The sequence below is a fragment of the Notamacropus eugenii genome, chromosome 2 (assembly GCF_028372415.1).
Source record: "Notamacropus eugenii isolate mMacEug1 chromosome 2, mMacEug1.pri_v2, whole genome shotgun sequence".
NCBI lineage: Eukaryota > Metazoa > Chordata > Mammalia > Diprotodontia > Macropodidae > Notamacropus > Notamacropus eugenii.
The window spans coordinates 339,815,851-339,833,678 of record NC_092873.1 but is presented as its reverse complement, the minus strand read 5'-3'; the positions used below and the strand labels follow the sequence as shown (position 1 = coordinate 339,833,678).

The following is a 17,828-nucleotide window of genomic DNA, read 5'->3' as shown; positions in this document are numbered from 1 at the left end:
CAGCCTTCCTGAAACAGTTGGATTAGTTCATGGACTGGTGGGCAAATTATAGCTGAGGATCAAATCTGGCTTTGTACAGTCTATGAGCTAAGGACAATTTTTCACATTTTTAAATATAATAAAATTTTATTTAAAAATATAAAAACCATTGTTAGGCATAAGATCGCAGTGGATAAAGTAACAGGACTGTAGTCAGGAAGACTCATCTACCTGAGTTCAAATATGCTCCCAGACATGTACTAGCTGTGTGACCCTGGGGAAGTCATTTAGCCCTGTTTCCTCAGTGTCTTCATCTGTAAAATGAGCTAGAGAAGAAAACAGCAAACCATTACAGTATCTTTACCAAGAAAACACCACTTGGGGTCACAGAGATTCAGATGTGACTGAAATGACTGAACAACCAAAGAACCACTTTTAGTGTATAGTTTGCTTATCTAGGGGCCAACCTGAGTAAAGTTCGTGGACCCCCAGACTAGTCGTTCTCAAATTCCCTTCCATTAGATAAGCATTACAAACATGGAGTGATTCCAGGATAATTTTGCTATAGGGACAAGGATTGTCATTCAATTATAAACTCATGACAAATTGTTGGAAATACCCAGCAAGTGTCTCTTTGGACTTGTAGGCCACTGGCCACCCAAAGTCCAAAGCAGGCCTCAGTGTGATACATTTCTGCTTCACATTTTGGATCCAAGGAAGTAGCTGATGCTCATTGCTGACATGAGCAAACTCCAACATGAAAAACTGGAAGAGACTTGAGAGTTCACTGAGATGTTTTGTTTTGTTTTCCTGATTTTAAGACCAAATTGGCCTCTTGGGATGAAAGTGATCCTGGTTCTGGTCTCTGGGATGAAATAGAACAAAGTTAATATCCCCTTCTCCATGATAGCTTTAAAATACTTAAAGACAACTCACATGTTCCCCTTGAATCTTCTCTAGGCTAAAACATACCCAGTTCTCATCTGCAATAGATTTTAAGGCCTTTTACCATACTGGTTGCCCCATTCTCAGCATAACAGCCTTTTATTGTTTTAGTTCAGTTGTATCCAACTCTTTGTGACCCTATTCGGAGTTTTCTTGGTAAAGATACTAGAATGGTTTGCCATTTTCTTCTCCAGCTTGTTTTATAGGTAAGGAAATTGAGGCAAATAGGGCCAAATAATTTGCCCAAGGTCACAGAGTTAATAAGTATCTGAGGCTAGATTTGAACTCATGATGAGCTTCCTAACTCATGGTTCAACATAATTTACTCTGCCACCCTGCTGCCCCACAACAACCTACAGCTTATTAATATCTTTCTTAAATAGCAATTCGCAGAACTGAACACAGTATTTCAGATTAAGTCTGATAAGGGTAGACTTTGATAGGACTATCGCTTTCCAGTTTCTAGGAGCTATACCTCCTATTGCCTGTTGGGACAGCAAAATCACAATATTGAATTTTTGTAGATTCCCCCCAAACACTCAGGTCTTTTTCAGAACTGCACTCCAAAGCTGCCTTGTAAGACTTTACATTTATCTCAGAGACATTCCCCATTATTAGATGCTCTTACCTGCCAAGATTATTTTGGAACTTATTACATACTTAGAAAGAAAAACAAGCTGTATGTGGCAGATCTGCAGTTTCATGGACAATCTTTTTTTTTCTGTTCTATCATGTATATGGAAATGCCCATTTTATTCACGTTTAATTTAAAATAAATTTTTTAAAAAATCCTTCATCCAAATACTCTCCATCATGTTTTTCTCCTCTGCTTCTAGGATCTTTTTCACATGAAAGGAGATTCCAAATCCTGCCTTATACAGATAAGGAAACTAAGGGCCAGAACTGAATAAGTGACTGGCCAAAGGTCATGTGGCTACTCAGTGACAGAGCTGGGACTAACCAGGTATCTTGGCTCTAAACTGTACGTTCCTTCTGTACATACCCTGACATTTTCCCAGGGAGGGCCTGTTTGTTCTGGACACAGGTCACTTGAGGGTAGCATTAACACATGAATGGGATCTGAGGGACAGGGGCTTTGCTCAGATTTTATTAAGACAGATCTAACTAAAAATATCCTTCTCCCTGGATAAAGAAAGAAGAGCATGGCAGATGACCTAGCTTGGTCATTTGGTCTCAAAGATGAATTAAGCTTATCTTTAATCACTGCTGCTTAAACTATGGGCCCCAGTACCCTTATGCCACAGCAAACTCAGAGGAGCTCTGTAGAAGATTTGAAATTTTGATCTCACTACTTAGTAGGCAAAACTGTTAGATTATTTCTTTTGACCAAGAAGTGTCTTGAAAAATTTACTAAGATACTAAGAGTGCTATGAACTGAGAAAGTCTGGGAACCTCGGAACCATGGGCTAAGTTTGTGTCCCTGCTGGGCAGAATACCAAAATCTAGGGGCAATATATTATAATATACTAAAAACATAAAATAATTAGAGAGTAGGCAGTGTCTTTCAGGTCTATGGTTACAGGGAGAATTCAATCAATTAATAAATGTTTATTAAGCACCTACTATATACCAGGCACTGTTCTAAGAATTTATAACCAGATAAACAGAGAAGTCACAAAAGATAACAGATTTTACTAAAATATATCTGATTTCATCAATTTGGATGTTTGCTCTAGTGATACAAATCACACCTCATCCTATCCACCTTATCCAATGTACTGGAGGCCTTCCCTGATTTCTCCAGACACAGTGAAGATAACAATTGAGTTTTCAAAAGAATAAAGGGAAATTACCAACAGTCATAGCAAAAAATGTTGCAAATGTGAAATGCAAATTAAATAATACTGAAGTTTCACCTTACACCCATCAAATTGACAAAGATGATGAAAGAAAATACAGGAATATAATATAAGCACACTAACATACTCTTGGGGGAGCTGTTAATGGGTCAAACGTTCTGAAATGTGATTTGGAATTCTGTGCTCCATGTCACTGAACCATTCCTATTCTCTGACCCAGTGATCCCAGTGTAGAGCTTAACAACATCAAAGACAGAAATGTCCCATCCATATATTTCAAAATATTTATAGCAGCACTTTTTGTGTAGCAAAAAAAATTGAAAACAAAGTGGGAGCCCACTGATTGATGGACTTGAGTAACATGCTTAAGATAGTGAACAAATTAAGATGTGACCTAAAAAGGAGAACACTATTCAAAGCACTTGCTTGCCTTAGACAGGGGAAGGAAAGTGGTCATGAAAGGGTGCATAAAGGCTGATTTGGCCTTTTCATTTGTCTTGATCTGGGCTCTAGAAAAGTAAACATAGCAGAGAGCAGGAAGGCGCTGGGTTCAGCATCAGAAAACCTGGGTTCAAATTTTACCTCTGCTATTTATTACCTGCTTAACCTTGGGTAAATTACTTTGCCTCTAGAGCTCAGTTTCCTTTTCATGGGGGTTGAGGTGTGTGTTATACTAGGTGACCTTTAAGTTCCCTTCAGATTTTAAAACTGATGATTCTACGACCTAGAAAGGGCAGAGCTAGGGGAAGGCACACTCCACTAAAGAAGGCCTCAGTTGAAAGGACAGCTTCTTATGATACTGTCTCATGAACTTGTGCATTTTCCAGCAGGACATACCGGAAGTGGGGGCACAGCACAGTCTGTGGCTACAGTGAGTAATAAGGACAACTCTCTCTCTCCCTCGATGGGAGGCAATGTCTTTTTAAGTCTCATGCCTTTGAACTCAGTGAGTCATCCATTTTGATATTTTTAGGTTCCTCCTCTTTTCTCTCTCCTTTGGCCAGGTCAGGGTGTACTGGAGTCATCTATGACTAGCTCAGAAGGGCCAGTCGTTAAATTTGTGGTAATGAGAAATTGCCAAACGTCTCAAAATCAGGGTTTGATGTATTGTTTTCTTGATTGGGTAAGCTTAAGAAAGTGATGGAGAAAATGATAATAATGCAGATTAAGTTTCAAAATGTGTCAAAAGTACTTTTCCCCCCTGGAGAGCTAGCACACTGCTACCTCTGGCTGTGTGTACCTCTATTCAATGTCAGATTATTCCTATGGTATTCCATGATGGAATACCAGGAGGTAGCACTCAGGGCACATAGGCTTGGTAGGTCTTTGGGAAATGAACTTTACCCCATTTACCCCTTGGGACTGGGAAACGTGGAAATATATAGGCCTAAATCTATATCTGTTATTATCTCTGTATTTTATACCAAGTAAGACTAAAAAAATATTAAGAAATATTTGTGTGCTATAAAATATTAAGAAATAATATTAGTGGTCTGAAGCCCCTAGTCTCACTTAAATCAAAGATCTCATTAGTCTTCCTAATAGAAGATATAATAAATTTTAGGATGGGGAAAAAAATCCAAGGAAGAATTCTGATTCCCCGAAACTAGGATTATTAATTTGTTTTAATTATGGTGACCAAACTAAAAGTGGGAATATATTCTTGTTCAATTCAATTAAGAGAAGTGTCTTTTTGTGTACCTTTGGCCAGACTGAAAAGGGAACCCTTAGTAGTGGTCTTAGAGGAAGTAATTAATCTCAGCAAGGCATTTTCTCCCAGAGTTCACTAGCATAAATATTACCATTTAAGCAAATCAAAAACACTAAATTTAAACTATATACCAGAGGTTCTCAAAATGTGGTCCAAGGACCATTTCAGGGGGTCCATGGAGTCAAAGTTATTTTCATAATAAGATTTAGGACATTTAAATTTCTAATGTAGTAAATATTGCTAGAGATATTTAACTATTTATATCATATATTATATAATCTATATTGCTAATATATTATTATTTATATACCATCTATTTGATATATTATTACTACATTTACTTGTCTATATATAATTTATATTTATATCTATCTATTCCCCATGACTCCTGTAAAATATGTCTCCCACATGGCCAAAAGTTCCTTGGGATCCTTAATTTTTAGGAGTTGTAACGGGATCTTGAGAACAAAAAGATCTACATATACTATATGTGCCAATGTTTTACTTGGCTGTGGAATTTTGTCTTTTGTTTCAAGATTACTCTTGCATTTGTAAGTGGACATTATTTGAATCAGAGAAAATTCCAGTTGCTCTTTTGGACTTTTCTCCTTTCTCCAAGCAAGAGAATACCTTAAGAATTCTCTCTGAAGGACTTTGGCTAAAATGCAGAGTACAGAATTGTTCTTCCACAATAGGAAACCCAACTTGGAAGGAAGGAAAGAGGGAAGGAAGGAAACATTTATTAAGCACTATGTTCTAGATGCTGTGCTAAACACTTTACAAATATTCCCTTATTCAAACAAAACAATAACCCTGGGTGGCAGGTGCCATTATTATCCCCATTTTACAGCTGAGGAAACTGAGTCAGACAGAAATTAAGTAATTTGCCCAGGACCACCCAGCTAGTAAGTATCTGAGTCTGGATTCCAGCTGGAATTCCTCATGGTGTTTTTTTTTAAATCTTGCCTCTACCATGGCCGTTTGCCCATTTGGCCCTTCCCTTTTTCTCCCTTCTCCCATTCACAAACTGAAGTAAGCTCAAATTGCTTCAATACATCTCACCACCAATTTATTTCCCCAACTGCTGCAGATCCCAATCCTTTCATTTTGTAAAACTCATACACATGTATTCTCAAGAAACTTTCACATCGGATCAGGCCACAGAGCTGTGGACTTCCTCTTGGCCTTTTAACATTCTGTGGGTATCAGTACAGAACTTGGGCTATCCATTTGTTACTTCTTCCTCAAACTACCTGACCAGCCAACCTCTCTTTCAGACCAGTGATATACATGTTGCAGAGCCCAAAGCAGGGTTATATAAAGACTCCATACACCAAAACCTTTTTGCCTTATTAAAGGAAATAAAAATACAAGTGAAGGATCAGTGGCCAGTGAGTGACTACACTAATTAAATTACACTAAGTAAAATTAGTGACCTACACTAATTAAAAAAACAAACAAACATGTATTAAGTACCTACTAAGTGCCAGGCACTGTGTTTAGTGTTTTACAAATATCTCATTTGATCCTAACAACAAATCTGGGAGGTAGGTACTATTATTATCCCCTGGGAAGTAAGTGCCAATTTTATCCCCGTTTTATAGATGAGGAAACTGAGGCAGGTGAAGGTTAAGTGATTTGCCTAGGATACTAGAGATAATAAGTATCTGAGGCCACATTTGAACACAGGTCTTCCTGACTCTTAAGTCCAGGGCTCTATCTATTGTACCATCTAGCTGCCTAGGACCCCAGGTTGTAGAAAATCCTAAACAAATTAATTGGCTTTCTGCCTGATTGTCTCATCTGGCTTCATCAGTCATTTCTATTTTGATATGTCACTCTTGGACATTGGGCCAATCCTAACATCTTTCTATGCCTTAATTTCTTCACCTTTAAAATGAGGGAATTAGATTTGATCATCTCCTAAAATCCCTAGGTTAGGGTCATTTAATTAACAGCTAAGGGAATGGCAGAAGGGAGGAGGAGAAAGATAAGAGTGAGAGAAAAGAGGGAGGGAATTTTTCCAGATCCTTAAAGAGTCAAATCCTTTTATCTCCCTAGATGCAAAAGTATAACAGTTTTTTTTCACTCCCCTTAACTGCCAATGATTTTTGGCTTTATTTACACTACAAAAACCATGAAAGAGGTGGGGTTGGGGTTGGAGGGAATCCACAAAAACAGAAGGGGAAGAAAGAAGCAGCCCCCATCACAGCCGCCATCTACAGACCCGATTAAAATCTTCTTGAAGTACGAAATGAGGGTTCAGACCTTACAAGGAAGACATTCTGGTGTTCCCAAAGAAAGGAAGCAAGCATTCCCAACCTCTCAAACAAGACCCCAGTTTCCTAGATTTCCCTTTCTCCTTTTCACACACCATAGAAAGGTGCAAGGACCCCTTGAAATCATATGCGTTTTACAGAACTGGAAAAACTGAAGTCTAAAGAAGAAAACACAGTTACTTAGTGATAGAGAGGTTGACCAAGGTTATATAGGTAATTAAGTGACAGAGACAGCATTTGAACTCAGGGCCTCTGGATTTTAAAATAGTTTTAACTTCACAGAACCTGTTGAATGAGTCTTGGGGAGGCCAGGGACACCAAGACCACACTGAAAACTGCTACACTCTCTCTGCTACTTCTGTACCACATCTGTCTTTAATGTTGTTTTTCACACTTCAAATTTAAAGTCGCTTGGGGTTTTTTTTCTTCCTTCCCTGAGATTGATGTGTTTTCAGTATTTCATGTTAAAATACCTCTAATTCACTTTACAAGAGTTTACATTTGAATTAAGTTTCCCAGTATCAACATTTCACTACTTTTATCAAAGTCTAAAACCGTTCTAACATTTTACTCCCATTATAAAGGAGAGAGAGGGAGGGAGGAAGGGGAGGAGAGGGAGGGAGAAAGAGATAAAGAGAAAGAGGAAGGGAGGAAAGGAGGGGAGAAATAGAGGGAAAGGAGAGAAGGAGTGCACAAAGATGTGAATGGACAGATGGTTGGACTATGGAACGGACCTTTAGTTGTCTCTGGAACATCTGAGTTCAAATCCCCCCTTTGCCACTTAACAGCTGTATCACTAAGAGTAAGTTATTTAATCTCTCTGAGTCACAGGCAGGCAACTCCCTAACACTATTCTCACTCAACAATCTAAATTTATTAATTTTCCCATCAAATCTATTCCTGTTTCCAACTTCCCTTATTTCTGTCACCACCATCCTAGTCACCCTGGCTGTAATCACCATTGTTCTTCAGCTACCCAAGTTCTAGTCACCTTGGCTCTAGCCACCACTGTCCTAGTCACCTGCATCACCCCACAACGTCCACTCATCCAGTCTTGATGCTTCCCCTCTACTTTATCTCTCTCCCCATTCATTTCTTCTCCACTCACACAATCATTGCCCCAGCTCAGGCCCTCATCACTTCTTGCCTGGATTATTGTAATAGCCTTTAACTGGTCTCTGTCAGCTTGACACTGTGACTTTTCCTGATCATTTTTCGGTCTGTTGTGAATTTCAGGGTTTTGTTGGAGTAAATATATTGGAGTCAGGAAGCCATCTAAGCAGGAAGTTGAACAGTAGGTTTTTCCTAAAGTACTGGTCTGATTGTCACTATGTTTCCTATGGTGCCTAGGATGCAATGTAAGCTTCTTTGACTTTTAAACCTTCTCACAGCCTGCCTCCAACCTACTGTAATAACCATATTATACAGAAACCCCTTCACACACACTAGGGTCCAGTCAAACTGGCTTCCTATTGTTCCTTATACCTGGAACTCCATTTTCCATCTCTGTAACTTTGTACTAGCTATGTCCAATGCTTGGAATGAGGAGCTCTCCCCCAGATCCCTTTCTTAGAATTCCTAGATTCATTTTTCCTTTTTTTTTTTTTTTTTTGCAGGAACATGGCTAATATAGAAATATGTAGTGCATGATTTCATTTATACAATGTGTATTGTATTTCTTTCCCCCTCACTGGGTAAGGGAGGATATTGAGGGAGAGAGGGAATGTGAAACTGAAAATAAAAAAGTCAAATTTTAAAAGATTTCTAATTTCCTTGAAGGCTTAACTCAAGCTTTAGTGCCTACATAAAAGCTTTTTTTAATCTGCCCCTCCTCCCCAATCACCTTCTATCTATGGTTCTTTCCCTCAGCTAGAAGATAAACTTTTTCATTTCTGCCTTTGTATTCCTGGCACGTAGCAATAGGTACTTAATAAATGCCTATTGACTGATTGATAAGTTAGAGTCCATTTGTAATGTGCTTAGGTGGAGGGAAGTCTCAGGCTGATGAAATCAAAGGTCCTGGATAAATTGGAGAAGAGATAAATGATCACAAGCAGCCCTCAGGTTAAAATAATTCCTCCTTTCCTTATAGAAATGTTATATTTGGGGGTTGTCCAAAAGCCCCACATGAAACAAATCCTAGATATAACCAACAACTAGATCAAAACTGTAGGTGACCCAAAGGGCAACAGAAAAAGGCATGGTGGATAGGCTGGGAAGTCTACCCAACCATGGGTGCCAACTCTATACTGCTTGGTACAAGTTGTATGCCATCAACAAAGACCTGTATGCCCAGAAATGGTGGCAGGCCAGTCAGAATAAGAGATAAATAAGATGAAGAGACTGAGTGTTACACTGGTGTCTATGGCCTGTTTCCTCAGTGACTTATTCTAGGGACTAGAGGCATTTAGGGTTAGTATGTCTGCTTGCTTGCCAGGAAGTCAAGTCTCCTGAAAAGAATTCCTTTAACTTTTAATTCCTGCTCTCTTCCCTAAGACTTCTAAATATTGTATGATTTTTGGCACACTGTATTTTAGAGATTACTTAATGGCTATACAGGAGTATCGACAACAATTCCTCTTTTATTTCATATTTGTAATGGATCCCTATGCTTCCTTTATGATATACCTAGGTCGGCTCACTCAATAAACATTTACTGAATGCTTACTATGTGCAAGGAACTAGTGGGGAGGGGAGACACCTCTGTGTTTCTTGTCTCATTTGTTAAACCGCTCTCCCAGTCAATAACAAAAACAATCATTGTTTCTATATTATGCTATGGTTTTATAAAAAGCTTTCTTCACAACAACCTTGTATATAACAGTGTGTAATTACTATTGTTCTATAATACGTTGCATACATTATAAATCAATATATAAACGTACCTGCATCATTAATATAACATATAAATTAATGCCTATTTAAGAGAGGGGGACAGTGAGTTAGAGAAAAGTCAAATTTATTTAGAAGTTAAGCTGTGGGTAGCAGAGAAAGCTAAAGAACCTCCATGTGGTCTGCAGTTTCTCTATTTTGCCCCTATCTCTGCTTATACCATAACCTCTACCCTGTCTTCAACTTTTCTTTCTGCTGAAACAGTAGGCACAGCCTGATCTCTCAGGGCTGTGGGTTACAAGAGCTGGCTAACCTGAAGAAGAACCTTTCCTATTACTAGCCCCCAGCAATAAGTCGTGTCCAATCCTAAGGTACCCTATACCCACCCACTTCACTTCCTGTCTAAATTGAAACTCATATGTATATATACATACACACACATGCATATAAACATACATATATAAGTTATATACATGTATATACATATATAAGCTTTAAATAAGTTATATATAGGTGGTACAGTGGATAGAGCATTGGCCCTGGAGTCAGGTGGACCTGAGTTCAAATGTGATCTCAGACACTTAACTAGCTAGCAGTATGATACTGGGTAAGTCACTTAACTCTGATTACCTCCAAAAAAAAAATACACAACACACACACAAATATACATACACATGTATACATACATGTGCATTTATGCACACACACACACACACACACACACACACACACACACACTTTGTCCTTTTGTTTCTTCGGAGGAGCTCTGTTGCTGGGGAACTCAATAAACCCTCATAGGTTCCTAAACTAATGGTACTGGGTATGGTTTCAGTTTTGAGTACTGGTTTTGGTTCATTCAAAGCCCTTCACAATCTGGTCCCTATTTTCCTTTTCAGCCTTATCTCTTATTATTTTCATCAGTTACCCTATACTTTATATAAACTGAACCATTCACTCTTCTCCATATACTGCTTGAATTTCTCTCTCTGTATCTTTGTTCAAATAATTCCCTCTGACCAGGATGCTCTTTGAGTCACACAATTTATCAAGTCAGTGCCCTCGCTAAAATAAGTTGTATAAAAGAGAATACCACCTTCCTCATTGCAGGCATTATAATTCTATTAGGACAGTCAAAGATTACATTCTGATTTCTGAACAACTTTATCACATTATTTATTGACAGATGTTGAATCTGGCCTTCACCACAACCCTGAGATCTTCTTCCGCATAAACAGCTGTTTAGTCACACCTCTGTAGTTTATGGATAGGTCACATCAAATCCATTTTGAAATAAACCCCTCTCCAAAAGGTCTGACTCTCAGTGAACCATCATTACCACAATTATGAAAAGCCCATACTAAGCACAAACGTGGGCATGGGAGGAAGCTGGACAGCGCTTGGCTCCTCACCTGCTACTTCTTTCACTTTTCCATTTCTCTGGTTGTTCCTCATTGACCTTCTAGTATCGGGTTGTGATGAAGCTGATGGTCAAGTCATCCTTATTGTTTTCAGGGTCCAGGATGCACTGACCCATCTCCATTTCCTGATGTTGATTTTAACCTGTCAAATGCCAACTCTGCTTGGGGGTATATTAATTTGTGGGTCCATCCAGACCAAGGAAGGGAGGAAGAAAGAAAGAAGCAGGATGGAAGGAAGAAGAGAAAAAAGGAGGGAAGAAAGAAAGGGAGGAAGGAAAGAAAGAAAAAAGGAGGAAGGAAGAAAGGTAGGAGAGGAAAAAGGAGGGAAGGAAGGGAAAGCTGCTTCTTCATTTGTATTGTGCTGGTGCTGATTTTGCATCAGATTATTGTGACCTCTGTTCCTTTGTCTTCACAAATGTTGGGTCTTAGCAGGATAAGACTGCTGTGAATTCCATTCCACAAACTACATCCATTAATTTTTTGCAAGTGGTTCAGGCTGATATAGACCAATGTCAGCTGGATGCCATTTTATATCTGGGATCTGTATCAAACCACTGCATACTTGTTCCATTCTAATATCTGCTTCCTCAGGTTCTGTTGCTCAACTCTGTAGGTGTCTCAAGTTATGTTCACACCAACTACAAAGTCAGTGGGCTCTTCCCAGGGCATTCCACCAACATCAAATTATCTTTCTAGTTTTTTCAGACCAGAGTCCAGGCTGCATATCCTTCTAGCATTGTGCAAGTCCAAAAGTGGACCCTCTGAGGCATTCCATTAAGTTATTCATCTTTTCTAACTCAGATGCATGCCAATTCCAGAGTGACTCTATCACCTTGTTGACATAGACTTCCTGAGTTTGTTCTCCAGAAAAGCTTCCTAATTCTAACCTATGATATCCCTCTGCAATGTTATGTCTAATTTCAGCCTGGCCTACTATCACTGCTCCATTCATAGGCTCCAGTCATCCTCAAGTGAGCTCTCTCTCTCTCTCTCTCTCTCTTTCTCTCTCTCACTGAAGATCCTGTAATGAAGTTCATAAAAAATGTGAAGAAATTTAGGAGGCAGAAAGGCATTTTTCAAATAAATGTTCCTACATGTGAAAAAGGGGGTGAGCAAAAAGCATTGATTTCAGACGTTTGGCAGAAGTCATTCTTGTCATTCATAGAAAGTCATAAAAACAAAATCCATCATGAGTTAATTTTAAAAAATTTAAAAAAACCCACAAGGATGCTTTGAACTTAGGTTTCTTTTCTTTTCACTCATCTTTCACAATATCATTCAGTCAGCATAGAAAACTAAGGTGAATTTGAATGAACAGGTCACACAAGTGCCAATCAAGTGTCTTTAGCTTGTAAATACTGTCTCAGCTCCAAGCAGGACTTGTGGCAGCTCCGCTTTCAGTGACAGGTGAACGTGTTGCAATATACTTTGATATGCTATATATGCTGAAATGACCAGTAATTTGCAACTCATGCATGCATGTGCAGAAGAAACTGTTTTGCTTACCAAATAGATTTTGAGGCCCCCTTGAACTCTTTATGAAATAATGATGCGTAAGTACTCAAATACAAAATACATTATGAATTGGACTGGTTTAATTTCTTTTAGACATATATGGATTTGAAAGAAAATTGTGTTCTCAGATTAGGTAACAAATAATTTAAGGCAACAAGTGATTTAAGGAAAAATGTCTTAAAAGGGATTTTTAAAAATGGTCCTCTTTGGCTTGGCAGGAACGGTTTTCACCAGTGAAACAAGTAGCATCTTCATATCATTATATTTGGGGTTTTGTTTCTTGAACAGCTATGTATACAATTGTAATTTTTTTTTAATATGCCAAGATTTATTTAGGCTTGGGACAGATTTAGGAAGGAGCTGCTTATTAAACTGATGGCTTTAAAGAGTTTTTATTTTTTTTCAGTAATGCTGAAAACCCCTTTTTTTTGCATTTTAAGGGGGGGCAAAACGAAGGTGACAGAGCAGAAGCAGAGACTTGGTACAGCTCTCCCCCCAAACCCAGTCAAATACCTGTAAAAAATTACTCTAAACATATTTTGGAGTGAAATGATGCAATGAAGCAAATCTCCAACTCACGACAGCCTGGAAAGTCCATGGGAAGTGTCTATCATGCCAGGCTGGGAGCAGAGTGCAGTCCAGTGTGGGCTGCGCTGGCAGACAGGACCTGAGCAGGCCTGGGGGGTAAGGTGAGGGGGAGACTGAATCACGGCACCTATCGCAGTTTCCAGACTTCATGACCCCAAAACTCTGAGGCCAAATTAGAAAGTCAGTGGAAAAAACCTGTGGGACCCGTGTGAGAGAAAAGAGTGGTCCAGCTCCAGCCCCAGGGTGGTGGAGGGGGTGGAGGAACCCATGGCAGCCACAGCAGCAGGGGAAGTGGCAGCAGCTATTTCTGGAGCTCTAGGCCCACAGATTGTGGGGGCATCAAGCGGGTGACAGTTCACTCCTCCACCCCCACAGGAAACAGAGAACTACCTTGACAAAGAGTTCAAAAGTCAAGTAATTGGCTAGGGAAATGAGCAAAAACAGGGAAAAAAAAATCAGACAACAAAATCAAAGCTCCTGCATCCAAAGCCTCCAAGAAAAATATGAATTAGTCTTAAGCCATGGAACAGCTCAAAAAGGATCTTGAAAATCAAGTAAGAGAAACAGAGAAAAATTGGGAGGAGAAATGAGAGTGATGCAAGAAAATGATTATTAAAAGGTTATGTGAATTTTTCAAAACTATGTGAATCTATTAAGGCAGCAAGGTGGTACAGTAGATAAAGTGCCAGGCCGAGAGTCAGAAAGACTCCTCTTCCTGAGCTCAAATCTGGCCTCACACACATAACAGCTGTGTGACCCTGGGCAAGTCACTTAACCCTGTTTACCTCAGTTTCCTCATCTGTAAAATGAGATGGAGAAGGAAATAGCAAACCACTCCAGGATCTTTGCCAAGAAAACTGCAAATGGGGTTATGTAAAGTTGAACATGACTGAACAACAAATGTGAATTTTTTTAAAATAAGGCTTGACTGTGCACAGCATGTTTGCTTTTTTTTAAATCAGTGTTTGATGTGGCTAAAGGTACATTAACTAGACAAGTTTTGCCACATTTGCTATTGCGTTAATAAGTCAAACTTACCACTTGGGAAAAAAGAGATGAAATCAGAAATCACTTATCTGAGATGGACAAAGGAGGACTGAGCACACACACAGAGTTTATATTAAAGTCAAGGGGTTACGTGGAAGATAATACTGGGAAAGAAAGAAATGCAAGTAAAATAAACTTTCTCATCCTGAAGGAAGGGGAAAGTAATAAATGACAGAGAAGGAAAAAAAAAGCAAAGCATTACAATATAAGGAGGCACCTTAGATCGCCTCTTAGATAACTGGGGAACAGCTGAACAAACTGTGGTATATCAATATAATGGAAGGTTGTTGTACCATATGAAATGACATAAGAGACAATCTTAAGAGAATCCTGGGTAGCATGAACTGGTGCAGAATGAAGGGAGCAGAACTACGGGAACAATTTACGTCAGGACAACAACAAAGCAAAAAGAAAAAACTTCCAAAAATTTAAGAAGTCTTATCGACTCAATGAGTCCCTATACCGCCATAGTGCCTATGATGAAGCATATTAGCAGCCCCAATAGAGAGATAATGGACATAAGGCTCAGAGAGAGAGACATACATTTTTGAACATGGCCACTGTGTAGATTCATTTTGTCTGACGCTGCTTATTCATTCCACTGACTTATTTTTTATTCTTTTTCTTGGTTAAAGTGGGTAAGGAACACTTACCAATAATGATGCAAAAAAAGGCCATTAGAGCATTTTTAAAAAGTGCACAGAAGAGGAGTTCAGAAGAAAGGAAAGCTTTGAAAGTAATATGTAGAATTTATTACTTTTTTAAAAAAATTCATGGCTTCAGAAAGAATCCTCTTTTTGTATTCTGTGCATACAGAAACGCTCATTTTTGGTGTTTAAGTTAAGAATGTAATTAAAGATGATATAATCAGGAAGGCAAAACTATTTTCTGTTAAAATATAAGCTACGTGGCTATATATTTTTCAAAGGCACCTGAGAATAAAATGCAGTTAGCTTGGAGGAAATGGATTTCAAGGATCCAGTAATGAGAAATAAACAATTTGTATGACATCTAAGATTGTTATCAGGAATCTGAAGCAAGATGACAAAATTTTGCTGAAAAATGCTGCTGTTCAGAGAATATGGATGAGCTTTGAGGACCACATAGAAAGGCGGAAACATGAAGTATCTCAACTGAAGAAGAACTTAGAAAGCAAGCTAGAGGTGGCCTAAGTCACGCCATCAATAATCTATAATAATCAATCAATAAATGTTTATAAAACACCTATTATGTGCCAGGCACTATGCCTACGAATATACAATAAATCCCGCTTTTCCTATTTTAGATACACAGAAACAGTTAGATACAGCTGATTTCCGCAGCATGATACAAAACAAACATTAAAAAAGATGTTCCAAAGAAAACTGTTACTTTAAAACAACAGCTTAAGAATGATAAACCACAGCTTCCAATCTACTCAGCATGGGGAGTTCTTGAAAAAGATCCTGCTTAAAGCAGACACAGAGAAGAGAAACTAAATAACTGCCTAGGACTGGGAAGGATCCCAGTTCAGATAGGTGGGGAGAACTGAATCCAGAAACAGAGCCTGGAATCTCTGCTCTAGCATTCCCTGAACAGAGAAGCCATACTCCCTCACTCAAATCAAAGTCAAGTGCAAGTCATGTCATCACCTTGATGTCATGGTCCTCTTCAAGAAAAAAGGACAAAAACATAACACACACACACACACACACACACACACACACACACACACACACACACACACACACGAAATACTGGTAGTGAGTCTCTGACAGCCACTACATTGGGTACAATCTAGAAAGGTCAACAAGTCATAAAAGAATCAATACAAAAGTCAATCTGTCAATAAGCTAAATTACAATGTTGTGGGAGAAATGCTTAGTCTTTCAGCTAGATATAATTCACTGTTGAATTATATATGTTGCTAGGGTTTTTAAAAAATGTATATGCAATGTTATGAATGTATTTTTATTGTGGTTGTCCAGTTGTGCCTGACTCTTTGTGACCCCATCTGGGGTTTTCTTGGCAAAGACACTGGAATAGTTTGCCATTTCTTTCTCCATCTCACTTTACAGATGAGGAAACTGAGGCAAACAGTATTAATTGATTTGCCTAGTATCTGTAATTGCTGTTATATTTAGCTATTATTATGATTGCAAGAGCTAGCATTATATTATTTCCCCCTCTTATTTGAAAGAAAAAAAATCAATCAATATTTATTAAGCACCTACTGTGTGCCAGGTACTGCCACTACTTGAAGCAGCCTGACAATTATTGACTTATGATATGTGTGTTGTATAGAATATTAATGTGGATTTGATGACTGAAAATTTTGACTGTGGGGAGAAATTTAACACTAGCTTCTCTCAAAGCAGAGTCCCAAAGAATATATGTACTGTTTGTTGGTGCATCTTTGAGAAGCCAGGGAATCTTGGAATGACTGCTGAAGTGTCATTCAACTGTCAACAGTTTGGATGTCATTTTACGAAGTGCCTGTGAGAAGACTGAGAGCTTGACTGATGTTCTGGAAAGATTACTGTGATAGGTGAAGAGAAGAGAGAGGAAAAGGAACTGATTTCCTGAGAGAACTGCATTTAACCCATAGAGGGAATTTTTGAGAAAAGACTATCCTGAGAGGACTGACTAGATTTGTGTTTTCAGAATTAAGCAGAAGTTAGTCGTTGTAGCAATTGTTAAAGGTGACTTTGGCTGTGATGCTTCTCATAAATTTGACAGACTGGAAATCTTTTTTATATCTTGTTGGTTACACTGATAATAAATAGCCATTACCTTGGAGAGACAGAGAAGTGGGCGGAGAGCAGTGGAGGGAAAGAGTGGGGAGAGGGAGAGAGAAACTGTGGTGAGTTAATAGCTAATTAACAGCTCATAGCTATTTAATGAAAGAAATATTGTAATTTTAGTGTTTAACTTGTAAATATCAGAATATACTCCTTGATTACATTAGAAGATAGAGTAAGAATGAATAAGAAAAATGGGCCCACAGCAGACAAAGAGAGAGGCAGTCACCACACACACACTTCACTTGGAGCAGTTCACCTGCTGCATATGTACAGGTTGTCTTCCCCATGGAATACAAGGAGGGCAGGGACAGTTTCAGCTTTCTGTATGTATTCATCGTACTCCTCGTAGTACTTGACACGTAGCAGACGCTTAATAAATTCTTGTTTAATGAATATTGAGAAGCGTGGTAAGACTTGTATAAACTAATACAAAGTGAAGTAAAGCAGAGCCAGGAAAGCCATATGTTATAATCACTACAATGTGAATGGAAAGAATAGCTAACACCAATCAATCAATCAAAACTAAAGAAGAAATACAGATACACAAACACATCACTTTTTTTTGGAGATGGGAGATCACAGGGTGGAATAATGACTGTAAGATTAGATTTTTTTGATATGCTGATTGGCTTTGCCAAATTTTGTTTCTCTCTCCTCCCCTTACCTTTGTAAACTCTGATACATGGCTCTCTAGAAAGGGAAAGGGTTACAGAAAACAGGGGGAATATCAATGAAAATTTATTTTAAAATGCTTGTTGATTGACTGAACTCACGCTTAGTGCAGTGGTTTCTTTCTGTATGTGATGCATTGGGTGTGTTAATGGGAAAGACATAGGGGCCAGAGTTAGGAGAGCAGCTGGAGAGTAGCCAGTGTTGAAATTTGGGGTTAACCCTGAAACCTTATCGGTAAA

At 38.6% G+C, this 17,828-nt stretch overlaps 1 protein-coding gene across 1 annotated transcript in view; it reads right to left on the bottom strand.

Annotated features, from left to right (window-relative positions):
• TTYH2 (tweety family member 2) overlaps nt 1-17,828 on the bottom strand; it is an 86,697-nt gene that overhangs the window by 27,442 nt on the left and 41,427 nt on the right. The window lies entirely within an intron of this gene.